General features: G+C 38.7%; 1 long non-coding RNA gene across 1 annotated transcript; it reads right to left on the reverse strand.

The window, feature by feature from the left end:
* Window positions 1–3,263: 3,263 nt before the first annotated feature.
* LOC110213683 (uncharacterized) lies at window positions 3,264–5,882 on the reverse strand. The gene is made up of 3 exons (XR_002326077.2): window positions 5,769–5,882; window positions 3,955–4,093; window positions 3,264–3,795 (listed from the first exon to the last, which is right to left on the reverse strand). It is a non-coding gene; the product is annotated as an uncharacterized LOC110213683 (long non-coding RNA).
* Window positions 5,883–6,185: the final 303 nt, after the last annotated feature.

Genomic DNA, 6,185 nt, shown 5'->3' on the forward strand with positions numbered 1-6,185 from the left:
CTCTTACCTTATTTCATTTTAATTTAAAAATTTGTTGATTATATTGAATTTTTTTTCTCGATGTGGCATGCTCTTCAGAATTAACACAGCAGCAACAGAAACAGAGGGTGTGCCATGTGCTCACAAGCATAGTGGTAGGGTAGGGAAATTGGGGTGCTGGTGTTGCAGACCATTGCCTCCATTTGGACTGTCTGTATTCCCATCTGGAGACTACAACATTCCTTTTTTTCCACACTTAAAAGCCATCAGGCAAAAGAGAGTTCTTCCATTTATTCAAACCTTATGCATGTATATTCAGTCTGGGCTCAGTAGCAGGTTCCATCAAACCTCCACGTGGGTTTGCACCAGGCAGAGTATATTGTGCATGTTTTACTTGACTCTTGTTGGCTGATCTCCCAATTAAATTTGGTTTTGCTTATTAAAATATTCTTATTTTCTCTGGAAAAATTATCTTGTCTTGCCAATACATTCTCCACGTACATTTTCAAGTAGTCATTTCCCTGTATTATGCTACATGCTATCTAACAGCTAAAGCAGTCATACAAAACAAATACAATGGTCTTTCTTCTTCATCTATAAAGTTACATGTAAGTCTCAGTGATAACTATAATGGATTGTATTTTCTGTATTTGAGTGTTTTAATCTTAAGTTTCTAACATTTCCAGTACTTAAATCACCTCTATTGTCTTTGATTATATTCATTTCAATTACTCCAGTAGATTTTTCTCATCAAACCAGTTATATATTTATCCAGTGTCCTATACAGTCTCAAGCACAGAGTAGGCACTTAGATGCTCATTGATTGATTGACCATGAAGAGATCTTATTTCACTTAAAAAATGAGACAATGAAAAATTAAGACAATTAAATTTAAATGCTTTCATTTCAAGCAATTATCTATAACTATTCTTGAATAGTTTGACTTTTACAGAGTTGTCACTCTTTTGAAAAACAGCTATTTTCCAAAACTGGATGATATTGAGAAATATCATAGATATGATGGTACTTTTAACTTCCAAAGACTGTATAAGAAGGGTAGTATACTCTCCCCACAGTTCAAAATTGTTTTCTATGAAAACTGTTCTACCTTCTCCAGGCTACCTTTTCCTTGGGTACCCTATCTAGAAGTAGGGAAGACCTCAGAGTTCTTCTCTTAGTCAAGTGACTTATAGCTACTTTGCACAAATTTCACAACCCTAGCAATACCCATGCCAGGCCAATGATAAGTATATATTTTTTTATTTTGAACTTTAACTTATTTATCAAAAGTTCTTGATGTTCTATCAAGAGGAACATTTTAGAAGAAACTGTAACTTCTCTCCCTCAGAACAGCTCTCTACAAAGGTAATCCCCTTCAGAGTACCTACCATTCAGACTGAAGGTCAAGGTCTAGCTATCACTGTTATAAACAACCTCCATTAGATGGCCTCCTTCACCTCCTGAGCTTGCTGAATGCCCTTTCCACAGATCTCCAGATTGCTTGAATACCTGAGCAATTGGTACTTTCCTTATTCTAGAATAAAGACAATAGATAGGAACTAGATTTCACTGATATAAGGAACTCTCCGTGAGGAAACCTCCCCTCCACCAATGCAAGATGGCCCCTTCTCTGAAACTTGTAGTATTAGTGCCCAGAATGTGGCAACTTTCCCAGAGTTTCCCACTCCATATATGTCAGAGGCAGAATATGAACTGGGTCTGCCAGGCACTGAGGCCAGCTGTCTACTCAATATGCCACAGCCTACCCTGGGACTACCCAATTCTTACCTCCTGCCCCCCTAATTCCCATGATTCAGACAGTCTGAGTGTGTGGAGATTAAACAAACAGACCAAACCAACAATAAACCTGTCCTCTGCCACCTCTCCCTTCACTCCATCCAACTTAGTACAACCTATGCTCAGCTCTTGTCTTCCTCTGCCCTCCCCTTACATTGTGCCCTCTGGATCAAGCTACATGAAAAAAAACTTGAGGTCAGGGACCTTTCTTGTCTTTGTATCTCCTGTGCCTATCACAGTTGGAGGAACATATTGGGCCCTTAGTCAATGCTTATTGGTTGCTTGGATTCCTTCTTCTCATACCCTTACCATCTTCTGACTATAATGGTGACCTGGCTTTTTCTAGATGACACTTCAGCAAAAGCTAATCCTTCTCCTTACCTCCCAACAGCTTCAGAAGGAAGAGGGAATATTTCTGACCCTTTCCCATCCCTGCCAGAGCCTCTTTTCGCATATACTGTTCTGTGATCTCTCCTCCTTTGAAGTTTATTCCCTTCATCCTTATGTCTCTGCCCAGATTCTTCTTGTCTTCCACAGAGACTGAGCACTGCTGGAGCATTGGGAGAAATCAGAGGGAAAGTAATTTTCTACCACACTGCAACAATTCTGGGGTATGGAGTGGAAAGGTATTTTACTTCTCTGAACCTCAGTCTCATCTGCATCAGGTAGTAATAATAACTAACTTTCATACTGCACCTTGAGGTTTGCAAAGCACTTTATAAATTTATCTCATTTTAATCCTCACAACAACCCTTGGAGGTTGGTGGTATTATTATACTCATTTTACAGATGTAGAAAAATAATGCAGATATAGGTAAGAGGCTTGCCCAGGATCACACAGCTAGTTAATGTCTGGAGGCTGGATTTGAACTCAGGCCATCCTACCTGCCCTGGGACATAGGTGCTATTATTATGCCCATTTTATAAATGAGGAAACTGAGGCAGATAGAGGATAAGTGGTTTGCTCAGGGTCACAGTGTCTAAGACTGTTTTTGAGCTCAGGTCTTCTTGAATCTAGGGAAACTAGGTGGCACGGAGATAAAGCACGAAGCTTAGAGTCAGGAAAACCCATGTTCAAATCCAGCCTCAGATACTTACTAGCTGGGTGGCCCTGGGCAAGTCACTAAACCCTGCTTGCCTCAATTTCCTCATCTGTAAAATGAGCTGGAGAAGGAAATGGCAAACCACTTTAGTGTCTTTGCCAAGAAAACTCCAAATGGGGTCATGAAGAGTCTGAAATGACTGAACAATCACAGCAACAGCTTCCTGAATCTAGGTCTAGTGCTGTACTCACTGTGCCACCCAGATGCCACTAAAACACATGCACTACCATCTTCTGTGGATTGCTGTGCAAAAGCTGTTTTATAGCACCATAGAAATGTTAGTTATGATCATTATTTGGAACTAAATACATTGTAATTGCAAGGACAAAGAGTGCTGCTAATTTTTTATTTTATTTTTTTAACAGTATACATTAAAATTGTGTGTTAGAGTGACATGGATTGTCAACATGGAGCGTCAACAGATTGCATAGCTAATTAGCCAGATACCTCTCAGAGAGACCTGGTTTCAAACTCTACTTCTGAGACACACTGAGAGGTTAAATAGCATTCTCATGGTAATGCTATTTAACCTCTCAGTGCCCTAGGTAACTCTCTAACATTGCAACTTACAGAATGGCTGCCAATATGGATTATTAGAGGGGGTTTCCACACTGGGAGTTCCCTTCCTCAATCAGACCACAGATCCACACCACAATATACACGAATTTGATAAGCAGGACATTTATGCTTTTTATCTAAGTCATTGATTAAAATGTTTAATCAGATCTCTGTTGGCCCTGTGAATCAGTCAATCAATAAGCATGTAATAAGTGCCTACTATGTACCAAGCTCTGTACCAGGCTCTGGGGATTTTTGTTGTTGTTTTGTTGTTCAATCATGTCCAGCTCTTTGTGATTCCATGGACCACAGCATGCCGGGCTCTTCTCTCCTCCATTATTATCTCTCTGAATCACGACTGAAAAATAAGAAGAGCAAAAGCTGTCCTCTATCAGTGTAAGATGAGAGTAATGGCACTTGCCGTTCATATTTGAGAGATATTGAGGAGACAAATGAAGTCCTTTGAAATCCTCAGATGAGAGTTATCCAATATAAAGAAAATATAAAGTAGCCTCACCTGGTGGTGATCGTGTCATTTGCTTGCAGTCCTTTGACCCCCTCTGTGTAATGAATTGCCCTAGCAGATGCCCTGGTACCATTAGAACTGGTGAAGATGGCCTTCAAGAAACCATCTCCCTTTTCTGGGCCTCGAATTCCTAATTGGTAAAATGAGGAAGTTGAGTTAGATGGCCTTTAATATCTTTTTCAGCTCTAAATTTATGGTCATAGATTTAAAAAACCCGTCAATTTTCCAATCCTACATTTTCACTATCTCACTGCATTTTTTCCCCAAAGTCCTTTCCTCCTACCAACTCTCACATCTATTGTTTCCCAACATACTAATCTAAATATGATCTAAACAATCTTCAAAAAATCTGAACAAATAATAAATATTGAAATAATCACAAATATCTACTTATAACTCTCCATAAACTGATTTCCACGAAATAAAATCAAAAGAATTAGAAGACAGTAAACACAGAATATTTGATCTGGAAGGGATTTCAGAGACAGTCTGGTCCAACCTTCCTGCCATTTTATATGTTGGTGAACTGGGACCAGAGAGGTAAAGTGATTTGTCCAATGCCACATGTAGCAAGTCCATAAAATAGGAAGTAGAAGCCAGGTTTCCAGACAATTGGTTCTGTGTCCCTTGTGCTAACAAAAATGGTAATAACAGTCTACAACTTTTCCCCTTTTAAATGTTTTCTTGATGCTGTTTTCCATTTTTTATGCCCCCATCACTTCCCAATGACTCTCCCTCCCCAAGAGGACTTTCCCCTGTAACAAATAAAGAAAATCAAGCAAAATAAATCAATACTTTGGCCATGTCTACAAATGTAAATGATGCCTCATTCTCCACCTATAGTCCATCACCCCCTGCCTAGAAATGGGAGGCTTAGCATAGTACCTGGCACATAGCAGGCATTTGATAAATGCTTATTGACTGACTTCACCATCAGTTCTCTGAAGTCATAAATGTACATTGCACTAATCAATATTCTTAAGTCTTTCAACATTGTTTTCCTTTATATTATTGTGATTATTATATAAATTGTTCTGTTTCTCCTCAGTTTATTTGCATTCATTAATATATACAAGTCTGTATATTTCTCTGAATCCTCCACATTCCTTATTTCTTATGGTTCAGTAACATTCCATCATTCATGTGTTTATTCCATTACCTTCATATGTCACCTTCCCAGTTTGTTAGCTATTCCCTAACTGATGGATACTTACTTTTCTTCTGGTTCATTGCTATCACAAAGTGCTATGTTTGTTTTTCTTTTTTCTTTTCCCCAGTGGGGGAAAGGAGTTTGGAATGAAGGAGCATGGGACTGGGGAGAGAGTTGGGATAAGATTGCAAAAAAGAAAAAAAAAAGGTAAAAAGAAAAGGGATAAAAGAGAGTCATGAAAGCATTTTTTAAATTCACCAAAGAGGAAGGAAAGGTCACACAGAATCACAGAGAAAGAGGAGCACTCAAAAGTTACACATTGAATTTATTATATAAATTAGGTGGGAACAAATTATATCCCTAAAAAGAATACCAATAGTAGGGATTTTCAGTTTCGTGTATAATCCTCTTTTTCTCTGCAAAAATGTAGAAATGCTCATATTAGTTAGTATTTATTAAACAGCAGAAATAAAAGTACCCCAAAGTGCTATTATAATTATTTTTGAATACATGAGAATTTCCCCTCTGTCTTTGACCTCCTTTGGGTATGCAACAGTGTAGATTTATGCCACATTTTCCTGCCAACCACCCTGAGGGGGTAGATAGTAAAAGTTACATCACCTCTATTTCGCATGATAGGGAATCCTTTACTTACTCTGTCAATGATTGGTGAAGCACTAATCACCTTGTCTGTGCCGAGAATTCCCCACACAATATAGTGAACGCCACACACAAAGTTGGAGATATGTGCTTGAAAATAGCATGTCAAGGCATCAACAAGAACATTGAGTTCTTTCACCTTGCTCTCAGATTCAGCCTTCTGGACACATTAGCAGGTGGCCATTTGCATAACTACAGTGAAGTAGCCATTGGGAGCCCTTACTACTCACATTTGTCCTGTCAAGAATGATTTGAAGATGACTTCAAGATGAAGCAAGAAATGGCTTGGGAAGCACTGTGGTTTGGTGGAAAAAACATGACATCAGGAGCCAGAGCATATGGGTCCAAATCATACTTCTGCTATTTACTACTTATGTAATTTTAGTCAAGTCATATAACATTGACTGGCCTC

This window comes from Phascolarctos cinereus, unplaced genomic scaffold, assembly GCF_003287225.1.
Source record: "Phascolarctos cinereus isolate Bilbo 61053 unplaced genomic scaffold, phaCin_HiC Scaffold_4;HRSCAF=312, whole genome shotgun sequence".
Lineage (NCBI taxonomy): Eukaryota > Metazoa > Chordata > Mammalia > Diprotodontia > Phascolarctidae > Phascolarctos > Phascolarctos cinereus.